General features: G+C 59.7%; 1 pseudogene; it reads right to left on the bottom strand.

Annotated features, from left to right (window-relative positions):
* Positions 1–14,155, bottom strand: part of LOC148783636 (uncharacterized) — a 20,881-nt pseudogene extending 6,726 nt beyond the window's left edge.
* Between the last annotated feature and the right edge of the window lie 845 nt (positions 14,156–15,000).

Genomic DNA, 15,000 nt, shown 5'->3' with positions numbered 1-15,000 from the left:
TCACCGAGCTCGAGTCTGCCCACAACCCGCAGTCCACCGCGGGGACCTCGACCCACACGGCGCGGGTGCGCCATGCTCGGGCTACCCGGAGGCACTCGCGGCACGGTGGGACTCGACGCCCAACCCGATGCCCGCCGACCATGGTGCGTGGGTCTTCCTAGCTCGGGCATCCCGCCGAGGCCCCATGCCTTCGGCCTTGCCTGTGGTGATGCACCCAGGCAGGCATCGCGGTGCAACCAGGTGGTGGGGGTAGTGCACGGGGGGACCGTATGCCAGTTCTGCCCCATCAGGTGCCACCCAGGAAATTCTCGTGTTTTAAGCCTTAAAACATACTTGAGGGGGATGGGGAGGCCCCCTCAAGTTGCCTTCGATGGACCCGTCTCGAGCCGCCCCTCCCCGAGTCCCGTCGTCCGTCCACCCGCGACCCACTCGGGCTAGCCGGAGGCACTCGCGGCACGGTGGGACTCGACGCCCAACTCGATTCCCCTTCAGACATACCGCGTGGGTCTGCCCTAGCACACCCCGGTGCCCCTTCAGGCATACTACGTGGGTCTGCCCATCCGGTCAGGCTGTACTCCTTCGCGACGCCTTTTGCCTTGACAATCACCTCGGTGCCCAACTTGCAAACTACGTGGGTGTGTCTTGATGGGGCAACCCGTAAGCCTCCGCGGCACCGTGTGCCTAGGCGCTCACCGCGGAGCCCTCAACCCATACGGTAATGTTGCGCCCTTCCTCAGCAGACTTGTGGTCCCTCGATGCGTTTCGCCGAGGCAAACAGCTTAGTGCTCACCACGCATACTGCATGGGTGTGCCTTGCCTCGACTGACTTGTATGTCGTGGACGCATTGTGCCCAGGCGCTCGGCTTAGTGCTCACCACCCATACTGCGCGGGTGTTCTCATCTCGGGCAACCTGGAGGCCATTGTTGCGTTGTGCCTAGGCACACACCTTGGTGCACGTATGGCATATTGCTTGGGTGTGCCTAGCTCGGCGACTGACAGGCCCTCGCGATGCCGTGTACCTAGGTGCACACCTCGGTGTCCACCAGGCAAACTGTGCTGGTGTACCTTGCTCGGGCTACGCTTATGCCATCGTTGCACCATGTGCCTAGGTGCACACCATGGAGCCCTCAACCCATGCTACGTGGTTTTGCCTAGCTCGTTCATCCCACCGGCCCTGGAGCCTCCTTGCCTTCAACCTTGCGTGTGGTGGTGATGCACTCCAAGATGCAACATTGTGCACTGAGGTGGTTTGGGTCGTGTTGAGGCCAAATATATGCTAGTTTGACCCCCAACAGGTGTCACTCAGGAATGTCTGTTGTTTTAAGCCATGAAACATAATTGGGAAGGGTGGGAAACAGGTTGGGACGAGGCTGAGGTATGTGATTTGTGCTAGGCATGCTGCCTAGATGTGCTCTGTTAAGTCGCACAGCTCGTCGCCACGTGCATAGGAGCACACCTCGCTGCCCACCTGGCAAACTGCGTGGTTGTGCCTTGTTCGGGCAACCTGCAAGCCATCACGTCGCCGTGTGCCTAGGCGCACACGATGAAGAGCTCAACCCAAACTACGTAAGGTTGCCTTGTTCGGGCCGACCTATGGACCCTAGATGCGCTGTTCCATGACGCACACCTCAGTGCCCACCTGGCATACCTCGCCGGTGTTCTCAGCTCAGGCAACCCGTTGGCCTTCATCCCACCGAGAGCCTAGGTACACACCTTGGTGACCACCAGGCAAACTGCGTGGGTGTGCCTAGCCAGTCAGCCCGAACTCCTTCGCGATGCCTTTTGCCTAGCGGCACACCTTGGTGCCCTTCAGGCAAACTGCGTGGGTGTGCCTTGATGGGGCAACCCGTATGCCTCCGTGGCACGGAAGGCAAACTGCGTGGGTGTGCCTTGATGGGGCAACCCGTATGCCTCCGTGGCACCTTGTGCCTAAGCACACACCGCGGATCCCTCAACCCATACTGCAATGTTGTGCCTTACGTCAGTAGACTTGTGGTCCCTCGTTGCGTTGCGCCGAGGCAAACAGCTTAGTGCTCACCACGCATACTGCATGGGTGTGCATTGCCTCGGCTGACTTGTATGCCGTGGACGCATTGTCCCCAGGCGCTGTGCGTAGTGCTCACCACCCATGCCGATTGGGTGTTCTCATCTCGGGCAACCTGGAGGCCATTGTTGCGTTGTGCCTAGGCACACACCTTGGTGCACGTATGGCATATTGCTTGGGTGTGCCTAGCTCGGCGACTGACAGGCCCTCGCGATGCCGTGTACCTAGGTGCACACCTCGGTGTCCACCAGGCAAACTGTGCTGGTGTACCTTGCTCGGGCTACGCTTATGCCATCGTTGCACCATGTGCCTAGGTGCACACCATGGAGCCCTCAACCCATGCTACGTGGTTTTGCCTAGCTCGTTCATCCCACCGGCCCTGGAGCCTCCTTGCCTTCAACCTTGCGTGTGGTGGTGATGCACTCCAAGATGCAACATTGTGCACTGAGGTGGCTTGGGTCGTGTTGAGGCCAAATGTATGCTAGTTTGACCCCCACCAGAAGTCACTCAGGAATGTCTGGTGTTTTAAGCTATGAAACATAATTGGGAAGGGTGGGCAACAGGTTGGGACGAGGCTGAGGTATGTGATTTGAGCTAGGCGTGCTGCCAATGCGTGGGTGTGTCCTTCTCTTGCTTACCTGTGGACCCTCGATGCGCTCTGTCAAGTCGCACAGCTCGTCGCCACGTGCATAAGAGCACACCTCGCTGCCCCCCTGGCAAACTGCGTGGTTGTGCCTTGCTCGGGCAAACCTCAAGCCATCACGTCGCCGTGTGCCTAGGCACACACGATGAAGCCCTCAACCTAAACTTCGTGGGGTTGCCTTGTTCGGGCTGACCTATGGACCCTAGATGCGCTGTTCCATGACGCACACCTCAGTGCCCACCTGGCATACCTCGCGGGTGTTTTCAGCTCAGGCAACCCGTTGGCCTTCATCCCACCGAGGGCCTAGGCACACACCTCGGTGACCACCAGGCATACTGAGTGGGTGTGCCTGGCCGGTCAGCCCGTACTCCTTCGCGATGCCTTTTGCCTTGGCGCACACCTTGGTGCCCACCTGGCGAACTGCGTGGGTGAGCCTTGCTGGGGCAACCCGTATGCCTCCGCGGCACCCTGTGCCTAGGCACACACCACGGATCCCTCAACCCATACTGCAATGTTGTGCCTCACGTCAGCAGACTTGTGGTCCCTCGATGCGTTGCGCCAAGGCAAACAGCTTAGTGCTCACCACGCATACTGCCTGGGTGTGCCTTGCCTCGGCTGACTTGTATGCCGGGTACGCATTGTGCCCAGGCGCTCGGCTCGGTGCTCACCACCCATACCGAGCGGGTGTTCTCATCTCGGGCAACCTGGAGCCCATCGTTGCGTTGTGCCTAGCCACACACCTTAGTGCACACATGGCATACTGCTTGGGTGTGCTTAGCTCGGCGACCGGCAGGCCCTCTCGATGCCGTGTACCTAGGTGCACACCTCGGTGTCCACCAGGCAAACTGTGCAGGTGTGCCTTGCTCGGGCTACGCGAATGCCATCTTGGCACCGTGTGCCTAGGTGCACACCATGGAGCTTTCAACCCATCTTGCGTGGGTTTGCCTAGCTCGTTCGTCCCACCTGCCCTCTAGGCTCCCTGCCTTCAACCTTGCGTGTGGTGGTGATGCACTCCAGGATGCAACATTGTGCACTGAGGTGGCTTGGGTCGTGTTGAGGCCAAATGTATGCTAGTTTGACCCCCACCAGAAGTCACTCAGGAATGTCTGGTGTTTTAAGCTATGAAACATAATTGGGAAGGGTGGGCAACAGGTTGGGACGAGGCTGAGGTATGTGATTTGAGCTAGGCGTGCTGCCAATGCGTGGGTGTGTCCTTCTCTGGCTTACCTGTGGACCCTCGATGCGCTCTGTCAAGTCGCACAGCTCGTCCCCACGTGCATAAGAGCACACCTCGCTGCCCCCCTGGCAAACTGCGTGGTTGTGCCTTGCTCGGGCAAACTTCAAGCCATCACGTCGCCGTGTGCCTAGGCACACACGATGAAGCCCCCAACCTAAACTTCGTGGGGTCGCCTTGTTCGGGCTGACCAATGGACCCTAGATGCGCTGTTCCATGACGCACACCTCAGTGCCCACCTGGCATACCTCGCGGGTGTTTTCAGCTCAGGCAACCCGTTGGCCTTCATCCCACCGAGGGCCTAGGCACACACCTCGGTGACCACCAGGCATACTGAGTGGGTGTGCCTGGCCGGTCAGCCCGTACTCCTTCGCGATGCCTTTTGCCTTGGCGCACACCTTGGTGCCCACCTGGCGAACTGCGTGGGTGAGCCTTGCTGGGGCAACCCGTATGCCTCCGCGGCACCCTGTGCCTAGGCACACACCACGGATCCCTCAACCCATACTGCAATGTTGTGCCTCACGTCAGCAGACTTGTGGTCCCTCGATGCGTTGCGCCAAGGCAAACAGCTTAGTGCTCACCACGCATACTGCCTGGGTGTGCCTTGCCTCGGCTGACTTGTATGCCGGGTACGCATTGTGCCCAGGCGCTCGGCTCGGTGCTCACCACCCATACCGAGCGGGTGTTCTCATCTCGGGCAACCTGGAGCCCATCGTTGCGTTGTGCCTAGCCACACACCTTAGTGCACACATGGCATACTGCTTGGGTGTGCTTAGCTCGGCGACCGGCAGGCCCTCTCGATGCCGTGTACCTAGGTGCACACCTCGGTGTCCACCAGGCAAACTGTGCAGGTGTGCCTTGCTCGGGCTACGCGAATGCCATCTTGGCACCGTGTGCCTAGGTGCACACCATGGAGCTTTCAACCCATCTTGCGTGGGTTTGCCTAGCTCGTTCGTCCCACCTGCCCTCTAGGCTCCCTGCCTTCAACCTTGCGTGTGGTGGTGATGCACTCCAGGATGCAACATTGTGCACTGAGGTGGCTTGGGTCTTGTTGAGGCCAAATGTATGCTAGTTTGACCCCCACCAGAAGTCACTCAGGAAAGTCTGGCGTTTTAAGCTATGAAACATAATTGGGAAGGGTGGGCAACAGGTTGGGACGAGGCTGAGGTATGTGATTTGAGCTAGGCGTGCTGCCAATGCGTGGGTGTGTCCTTCTCTGGCTTACCTGTGGACCCTCGATGCGCTCTGTCAAGTCGCACAGCTCGTCCCCACGTGCATAAGAGCACACCTCGCTGCCCCCCTGGCAAACTGCGTGGTTGTGCCTTGCTCGGGCAAACTTCAAGCCATCACGTCGCCGTGTGCCTAGGCACACACGATGAAGCCCCCAACCTAAACTTCGTGGGGTTGCCTTGTTCGGGCTGACCTATGGACCCTAGATGCGCTGTTCCATGACGCACACCTCAGTGCCCACCTGGCATACCTCGCGGGTGTTTTCAGCTCAGGCAACCCGTTGGCCTTCATCCCACCGAGGGCCTAGGCACACACCTCGGTGACCACCAGGCATACTGAGTGGGTGTGCCTGGCCGGTCAGCCCGTACTCCTTCGCGATGCCTATTGCCTTGGCGCACACCTTGGTGCCCACCTGGCGAACTGCGTGGGTGAGCCTTGCTGGGGCAACCCGTATGCCTCCGCGGCACCCTGTGCCTAGGCACACACCACGGATCCCTTAACCCATACTGCAATGTTGTGCCTCACGTCAGCAGACTTGTGGTCCCTCGATGCGTTGCGCCAAGGCAAACAGCTTAGTGCTCACCACGCATACTGCCTGGGTGTGCCTTGCCTCGGCTGACTTGTATGCCGGGTACGCATTGTGCCCAGGCGCTCGGCTCGGTGCTCACCACCCATACCGAGCGGGTGTTCTCATCTCGGGCAACCTGGAGCCCATCGTTGCGTTGTGCCTAGCCACACACCTTAGTGCACACATGGCATACTGCTTGGGTGTGCTTAGCTCGGCGACCGGCAGGCCCTCTCGATGCCGTGTACCTAGGTGCACACCTCGGTGTCCACCAGGCAAACTGTGCAGGTGTGCCTTGCTCGGGCTACGCGAATGCCATCTTGGCACCGTGTGCCTAGGTGCACACCATGGAGCTTTCAACCCATCTTGCGTGGGTTTGCCTAGCTCGTTCGTCCCACCTGCCCTCTAGGCTCCCTGCCTTCAACCTTGCGTGTGGTGGTGATGCACTCCAGGATGCAACATTGTGCACTGAGGTGGCTTGGGTCGTGTTGAGGCCAAATGTATGCTAGTTTGACCCCCACCAGAAGTCACTCAGGAAAGTCTGGTGTTTTAAGCTATGAAACATAATTGGGAAGGGTGGGCAACAGGTTGGGACGAGGCTGAGGTATGTGATTTGAGCTAGGCGTGCTGCCAAAGCGTGGGTCTGGCCCGCTCTGGCTTACCTGTGGACCCTCGATGCGCTCTGTCAAGTCGCACAGCTCGTTGCCCACCTGGCAAACTGCGTGGTTGTGCCTTGCTCGGGCAACCTGCAAGCCATCACGTCGTCGTGTGCCTAGGCGCTCACGATGAAGCCCTCCACCCAAACTTCGTGGGGTTGCCTTGTTCGGGCTGACCTATGGACCCTAGATGCGTTGTTCCATGACGCACACCTCAGTGCCCACCTGGCATACCTCGCGGGTGTTCTCAGCTCAGGCAAACCGTTGGCTTTCATCCCACCGAGGGCCTAAGCACACACCTCGGTGACCACCAGGCAAACTGTGTGGGTGTGCCTAGGCGGTCAGCCCGTACTCCTTCGCGATGCCTAGGCGCACACCTTGGTGCCCACCCGGCGAATGGCGTGGGTGTGCCTTGATGGGGCAACCCGTATGCCTTTGCGGCACCTTGTGCCTCGACGCACACCGCGGATCCCTCAACCCACACAGCAATGTTGTGCCTTACGTCAGCAGACTTGTGGTCCCTCGATGCGTTGCGCCGAGGCAAACAGCTTAGTGCTCACCACGCATACTGCATGGGTTTGCCTTGCCTCGGCTGACTCTTATGCCGTGGACGCATTGTGCCCAGGCGCTCGGCTTTAGTGCTCACCACCCATACCGAGCGGGTGTTCTCATCTCGAGCAACCTGGATCCCTTCGTTGCGTTGTGCCTAGCCACACACCTTAGTGCACACATGGCATACTGCTTGGGTGTGCTTAGCTCGGCGACCGGCAGGCCCTCCCGATGCCGTGTACCTAGGTGCACACCTCGGTGTCCACCAGGCAAACTGTGCAGGTGTGCCTTGCTCGGGCTACGCGAATGCCATCTTGGCACCGTGTGCCTAGGTGCACACCATGGAGCCTTCAACCCATGTTGCGTTGGTTTGCCTAGCCCGTTCGTCCCACCCCCCCTCGAGGCTCCCTGCCTTCAACCTTGCTTGTGGTGGTGATGCACTCCAGGATGCAACGTTGTGCACTGAGTTGGCTTGGGTCGTGTTGAGGCCAAACGTATGCTAGTTTGACCCCCAACGGGTGTCACTCAGGAATGTCTGGTGTTTTAAGCCGTGAAACATAATTGGGAAGGGTGGGCAAACAGGTTGGGACGAGGCTGAGGTATGTGATTTGTGCTTGGCGTGCTGCCAAAGCATGGGTGCGGCCTGCTTTGGCTTTACCGTGGACCCACGATGCGCTCTGTCATGTCGCACAGCTCGACGCCACGTGCCTAGGAGCACACCTAGCTGCCCACCAGGCAAACTGCGTGGTTGTGCCTTGCTCGGGGAACCCGCAAGCCATCACGTCGCCGTGTGCCTAGGCGCAATGGACGAAGCCCTCAACCCATACTGCGTGGGGTTGCCTTGTTCGGGCTGACCCGTGGACCCTAGATGCCTTGTTCCATGGCTCACACCTCGGTGCTCTCCTGGCATACCTCGCGGGTGTTCCCAGCTCAGGCAAACCGTTGGCCTTCATCCCACCGAGGGCCTAGGCACACACCACGGTGACCACCAGGCACACTGCGTGGGTGTGCCTAGGCGGTCAGCCCGTACTCCTTCGCGATGCCTAGGCGCACACCTTGGTGCCCACCTGGCGAATGGCGTGGGTGTGCCTTCATGGGGCAACCCGTATGCCTCCGCCGCACCTTGTGCCTCGGCGCACACCGCGGATCCCTCGACCCATACTGCAATGCTGTGCCTCACGTCAGCAGACTTGTGGTCCCTCGATGCGTTGCGCCGAGGCAAACAGCTTAGTGCTCACCACACGTACTGCATGGGTGTGCCTTGCCTCGGCTGACTTGTATGCCGTGGACGCATTGTGCCCAGGCGCTCGGCTCAGTGCTCACCACCCATACCGAGCGGGTGTTCTCATCTCGGGCAACCTGGAGCCCATCGTTCCGTTGTGCCTAGCCACACACCTTAGTCCACACATGGCATACTTGCTTGGGTGTGCTTAGCTCGGCGACCGGCAGGCCCTCTCGATGCCGTGTACCTAGGTGCACACCTCGGTGTACACCAGGCAAACTGTGCAGGTGTGCCTTGCTCTGGCTACGCGAACGCCATCTTGGCACCGTGTGCCTAGGTGCACACCATGGAGCCTTCAACCCATGTTGCGTTGGTTTGCCTAGCCCGTTCGTCCCACCCCCCCTCGAGGCTCCCTGCCTTCAACCTTGCTTGTGGTGGTGATGCACTCCAGGATGCAACGTTGTGCACCGAGTTGGCTTGGGTCGTGTTGAGGCCAAACGTATGCTAGTTTGACCCCCAACGGGTGTCACTCAGGAATGCCTGGTGTTTTAAGCCATGAAACATAATTGGGAAGGGTGGGCAAACAGGTCGGGACGAGGCTGAGGTATGTGATTTGTGCTTGGCGTGCTGCCAAAGCATGGGTGCGGCCTGCTTTGGCTTTACCGTGGACCCACGATGCGCTCCGTCATGTCGCACAGCTCGACGCCACGTGCCTAGGAGCACACCTAGCTGCCCACCAGTCAAACTGCGTGGTTGTGCCTTGCTCGTGCAACCCGCAAGGCATCACGTCGCCGTGTGCCTAGTCGCACACGACGAAGCTCTCAACCCATACTGCGTGGGGTGGCCTTGTTCGGGCTGACCCGTGGACCCTAGATGCCTTGTTCCATGGCTCACACCTCGGTGCTCTCCTGGCATACCTCGCGGGTGTTCCCGGCTCAGGCAAACTGTTGGCCTTCATCCCACCGTGGGTCTAAGCACACACCTCGGTGCCCACCAGGCATACCGCGTGGGTTTTCCCAGCCGGTCAGCCCGTACTATCGCGACGCCTTTTGCCTTTGCGAACACCTCGGTGCCCAATTGGCAAACTTCGTGGGTGTGTCTTGATGGGGCATCCCGTGTGCCTTCGCGGCACCGTGTGCCTTGGCCCACACAGCGGAGCCCTCAACCCATACTGCAATGTTGTGCCTTACCTCAGCAGACTTGTGGTCCCTCGATGCGTTGTGCCGAGGCAAACAGCTTAGTGCTCACAACGCATACTGCGCGGGTGTGCCTTGCCTCGGCTGACTTGTGGACCGTCAACGCGTTGGGCACAAGCGCCGAGCTAAGTGTTCACCACCCATACCGCGCGGGAGTTCTTATCTCGGGCAACCTGGAGCCTATTGTTGCGTTGTGCCTAGCCACACACCATAGTTCACACGTCTTACTGCTTGGGTGTGTTTAGCTCGGCGACCGGCAGGCCCTCTCGATGCCGTGTACCTAGGTGCACACCTCGTTGTCCACCAGGCAAACTGTGCAGGTGTGCCTTGCTCGGGCTACGCGAATGCCATCGTGGCACCGTTTGCCTAGGTGCACACCATGGAGCCTTCAACCCATGTTGCGTGGGTTTGCCTAGCTCGTTCATCCTACCTGCCATCGAGGCTCCCTGCCTTCAACCTTGCGCGTGGTGGTGATGCACTGTATGATGCAATATTGTGCACTGAAGTGGCTTGGGTAGTGATGAGGCCAACTGTATGCCAGTATGACCCCCAACAGGTGTCACTCAGGAATATCTGGTGCTTTAAGCCATGAAACATAATTGGGAAGGGTGGGAAACAGGTTGGGACGAGGCTGAGGTATGTGATTTGTGCTAGGCATGCTGCGAAAGCGTGGTTGTGGCCTGTTTTGGCTTGACCGTGGACCCACGATGCGCTCTGTCATGTCGCACAGCTCGACGCCACGTGCCTAGGAGCACACCTAGCTGCCCACCAGGAAAACTGCGTGGTTGTGCCTTGCTCGGGCAAGCCGCAAGCCATCACGTCGCCGTGTGCCTAGGCTTACACGACGAGGCCCACAACCCGTACTGCGTTGGGTTGCCTTGCTCTGGCCGACCCATGCACCCTAGACGCGCTATGCCGTGGCGCACACCTCGTTGCCCGGGTGGCATACCTCGCGGGTGTTCCCAGCTCAGGCAACCCGTTGGCCTTCATCCCACCGTGGGCGTAGGCACACACCTCGGTGCCCACCATGCATACTGCGTGGGTGTGCCTAGCCGGTCAGCCCGTACTCCTTCGCGATGCCATATGCCTAGGCGCACACCTCGGTGCCCACCTGGCAAACTGCGTGGGTGTGTCTTGATAGGGCAACCCCTACGCCTCCGCGGCACCGTGTGCCTAGGCGCACACCGCGGAGCCCTCAACCCATACTGCAATGTTGTGCCTTACCACGGCAGACTTGTGGTCCCTCGATGCATTGTGTCGAGTCAAACAGCTTATTGATCACCACGCATACTGCACGTGTGTGCCTCGCCTCGGTTGACTTGTGGACCGTCGACGCTTTGTGCCTAGTCGCACAACTTAGTGCTCACCACCCATACCGCGCGGGTGTTCCCTGCTCTGGCAAGCTCGAGCCCATTGTTGCGTTGTGCCTAGCCACACGCCTTGGTGCACACATGTCATACTCCTTGGGTGTGCTTAGCTCGGCGACCGGCAGGTCCTCGCCATGTCGTGTACCTAGGTGCACAGCTCGGTGTCCGGTAAACTGGGCAGGTGCGCCTTACTCGGGCCACGCGTTTGCCATCGTGGCGCCTTGTGCCTAGGTGCACACAATGGAGCCCTCATCCCATGCTGCGTGGGTTTTGCCTAGCTCGTTCATCCCACCGGCCCTCGAGGTTCCTTGCCTTCAACCTTGCGTGTGGTGGTGATGCACTCTAGGATGCAACATTGTTCACTGAAGCGGCTTGGGTCGTGATGTGGCCAAATGTATGCTAGTTTGACCCCCAACAGGTGTCCCTCAGGAATGTCTGGTGTTTTAAGCCATGAAACATTATTGGGAAGGGTGGGAAACGACAGGTTGGGACGAGGCTGAGGTATGTGATTTGCGCTAGGCTTGATGCTAAAGCGTGGGTGTGGCCTGCTCTGGCTTACCCGTGGACCCTCTATGCGCTCTGTCATGTCGCACAGCTCGACCCCAAGTGCCTTAGGAGAAAACCTCGCTGCCCACCAGGCAAACTGCGTGGTTGTGCCTTTCTCGGGCAACCCGCAAGCCATCACGTCGCCGTGTGCCTAGGCGTACACGACGAAGCCCTCAACCCATACTGCGTTGGGTTGCCTTGCTCTGGCCGACCCATGCACCCTAGACGCGCTATTCCATGGCGCACACCTCGGTGCCCACGTGGCATACCTCGCGGGTGTTCCCAGCGCAGGCAACCCGTTGGCCTTCATCCCACCTCGGGCCTAGGCACCCACCTCGGTTCCGACCAGGCATACTGCGTGGGTGTGCCTAGCGGGTCAGCCCGTACTCCTTCGCGACGCCCTTTGCCTAGGCGCACACCTCGGTGCCCACCTGGCAAACTGCGCGGGTGTGTCTTGATAGGGCGACCCGTACGCCTCCGCGGCACCGTGTGCCTATGCGCACACCGCGGAGCCCTCAACCCATACTGCAATGTTGTGCCTTACCTCGGCAGATTTGTGGTCCCTCCATGCATTGTGCCGAGGCAAACAGCTTATTGCTCACCACGCATACTGCACGTGTGTGCCTCGCCTCGGCTGACTTGTGGACCGTCGACCCATTTTGCCTAGGCGCACATGTTAGTGCTCACCACCCATACCGCGCGGGTGTTCCCAGCTCCGGCAACCTGGAGCCCATTGTTGCGTTGTGCATAGGCACACCGCTTGGTGCACACATGGCATACTGCTTGGGTGTGCCTTGCTCGGCGCCCGATAGGCCCTCGCGATGCCGTGTACTTAGGTGCACACCTCCGTGCCCACCAGGCAAACTGTGCTGTTGTGCCTTGCTCGGGCTACGAGTAGAGGCCAACGTGGCACAGTGTGCCCAGGTGCACACCATGGAGCCCTCAACCCATGCTGCGTGGGTTTGCCTTGCTCATTCATCCCACCGGCCCTCGAGGGTTCCCTGCCTTCAACCTTGAGTGTGGTGGTGATGCACCCTAGGATGCAACATTATGCACTGAAGTGGCTGGGGTCGTGATGAGGCCAAATGTATGCCAGTTTGACCCCCAACAGGTATTGCTCAGGAATGTCCGGTGTTTTAAGCCATGAAACATAATTGGGAAGGGTGGGCAACAGGTTGGGACGAGGCTGAGTTATGTGATTTGTGTTAGGCGTGCTGCCAAAGCGTGGTTGTGGGCTGCTCTGGCTTACCCGTGGACCCTCGATGCGCTCAGTCAAGTCGCACAGCTCGACGCCACGTGCCTAGGAGCACACCTCGCTACCCACCAGGCAAACTGCGTGGTTTGGCCTTGCTCGGGCAACCCGCAAGCCATCACGTCGCCGTGGTGCCTAGGCGCACACGACGAAGCTCTCAACCCATACTGCGTGGGGTTGCCTTGCTCGGGCTGACCCGTGGACCCTAGATGCGCTGTTCCAAGGCGCACACCTCGGTGCCCACCTGGCATTCCTCGTGGGTGTTCCCAGCTCAGGCAACCCGTTGGCCTTCATCCCACCGTGGGCCTAGGCACGCACCTCGGTGCCCACCAGGCATACTGCGTGGGTGTGCCTAGCCGGTCAGCCCGTTCTCCTTCGCGACCCCGTTTGCCTAGGCGCATACCTCGGTGTCCACCTTGCAAACTGCGTGGGTGTGACTTGATGGGGCAACCCTCACGCCTCCGCGGCGCCGTGGTCCTAGGCGCACACCGCGGAGCCCTCATCCCATACTCCAATGGTTTTCCTTACCTCGGCTGACTTGTGGTCCCTCGATGCGTTGTGCCGAGGCACATAACTTAGTGCTCACGACGCATACTGCACGGGTGTGCCTCGTCTCGGCGTACTTGTGGACCGTTGATGCATTGTGCCTAGGCGCACAGCTTAATGCTCGCCACCCATACCGCGCGGGTGTTCCCAGCTCGGGCAACTTGGAGGCCCTTGTTTCGTTGTGCCTAGGCACCCACCTGCGAGCACACCAGGCGTACATTTTGGGTGTCCCTATCTCGGCGACCGGCAGGGCTTCACGATGCCGTGTACCTAGGTGCACACCTCGGCGTCCACCAGCAAAACTGTGCGGGTTTGCCTTGCTCGGGCTACGCGTAGGCCAACGTGGCACCGTGTGCCTAGGTGCACACAATGGGGCCCTCAACATATGCTGCGTGGGTTTGCATTGCTCGTTCATCCCGCCGGCCCTCGAGGCTCCTTGCCTTCAACCTTTCGTGTGGTGGTGAGGCACCCAAGGATGCAACATTGTGCATTTAGGTGGTATGGGTCGTGATGAGGCCAGATGTGGGTTAGTTTGACACCCAACAGGTGTCACTCAGGAATGTCAGGTGTTTTAAGCCATGAAACATAATTGGGAAGGTTGGGCACCAGGTTGGGACGAGGCTGAGGTACGTGATTTGGGTAAGGCGTCATGCCAACGCGTCGGTGTGGGCCTGCTTTGGCTGACCCGTAGACCATCGATGTGTTCTGCCTAGTCGCACACCTCGGTGCTCGCCACCCATGCCACGTGGTTGTGCCAAGCTCGTTCAACCCGTTGGCACTCACAGCGAGGTGCCTAGGCGCGCTACTCGTTTCCCTCCAGGCTCATACTGCTTGGTTGTGCTTTTCCTGGGATGACTCGTGGACACTCCATGCGCTGTGCTTAGGCGCACACCTCTGTGCTCACCACTCAGCCGTCAACCCTTTCAGCGTGGGTGTGCCTACCCTTACTGCGTGGGTGCTTCCAGCTCGTTCAGCTCTGTAGGCACTCGTGGCGCTGTGCCTAGTTAGCCAGATAGGTGCTCACCTGGCATACTGCTTGGGTCTGCCTTTCTCGCCCACCAGTGGGCTCTCGTGACGCCGTGTGCCCAGGGGCCCTCGATCCATGGTGCGTTGGTGTGCTCTGCTCGGGCATCTCACCGGCCCTCGAGCCCCGCTGCTTTCAATCGTGCGTGTGGTGATGCGTCGTGCCTTGACGCGCACCCGGTTGCCCCCTACCCAAGACGTGTGCGTAATGCCCCGGGCACTCGCGACACCGTGCGTAGACGCGTACCTCGGTGCCCACCATCCACGCCACACATTGCACCGTGGTGTGCTCCGGGCCGTCCCATCCCACCTCGCCAGCTATTCCGATGCACTAGGACGACGCGCCCAGACCGTCTTATGGGCCAGGACGGGCAGTGCAGGAGCTTGAGTTCCAATGCTCCACCGTGTGTTTGCCCCCGGAAAGCTGATTTGGGCGCGCACGTCGTTGTGCACTGGGCATGGTGGTGTGGTGGGATGGGTTTGCCCCTTAGGAAAACATTTGTGTGCTAGTTTCGGTGGAATGGCGGCCACTCTTGAATTTCTCATGTTTTAAGCTATCAAACATACTTGGGGAGAGTCGGAACCAGGTAAACGTATGCGTCTCCCTCCCTCCCCTTGAACGCATGCAAACAATTGTAGGGAATGAAGGTCGACCTCCATGTGGATCCGATCTGCGAGGCAGCAGGATGACGGTGTGCTTCCGGGTGCGGCTAGGGAAGCTATCTCGACTGCTGTACATCCGCGTCTTAGATGCGATATACCGCCCGAAGCAGCCGGAAGAAGTCCTGCTTCCCTCCTTGACACGATCCGCTCTGGATGACGGTGGGGTGGCAGTCCCGAGGTTGCGCCGTTGCGTCCGTGGCGCAATATGGCACCATGTGCATTGTCCCGATCGAAGAGTTTGGGCAGTGGACGACGGTTTCCCT

Source organism: Amborella trichopoda, chromosome 1, assembly GCF_054954075.1.
Source record: "Amborella trichopoda isolate Santa Cruz 75 chromosome 1, AtrichopodaSantaCruz75HAP2 v2.0, whole genome shotgun sequence".
NCBI classification, from domain to species: Eukaryota; Viridiplantae; Streptophyta; class Magnoliopsida; order Amborellales; family Amborellaceae; genus Amborella; species Amborella trichopoda.
Note: the sequence above shows the minus strand (reverse complement) of the source record. Positions and strands in the feature narration are given on the sequence as shown.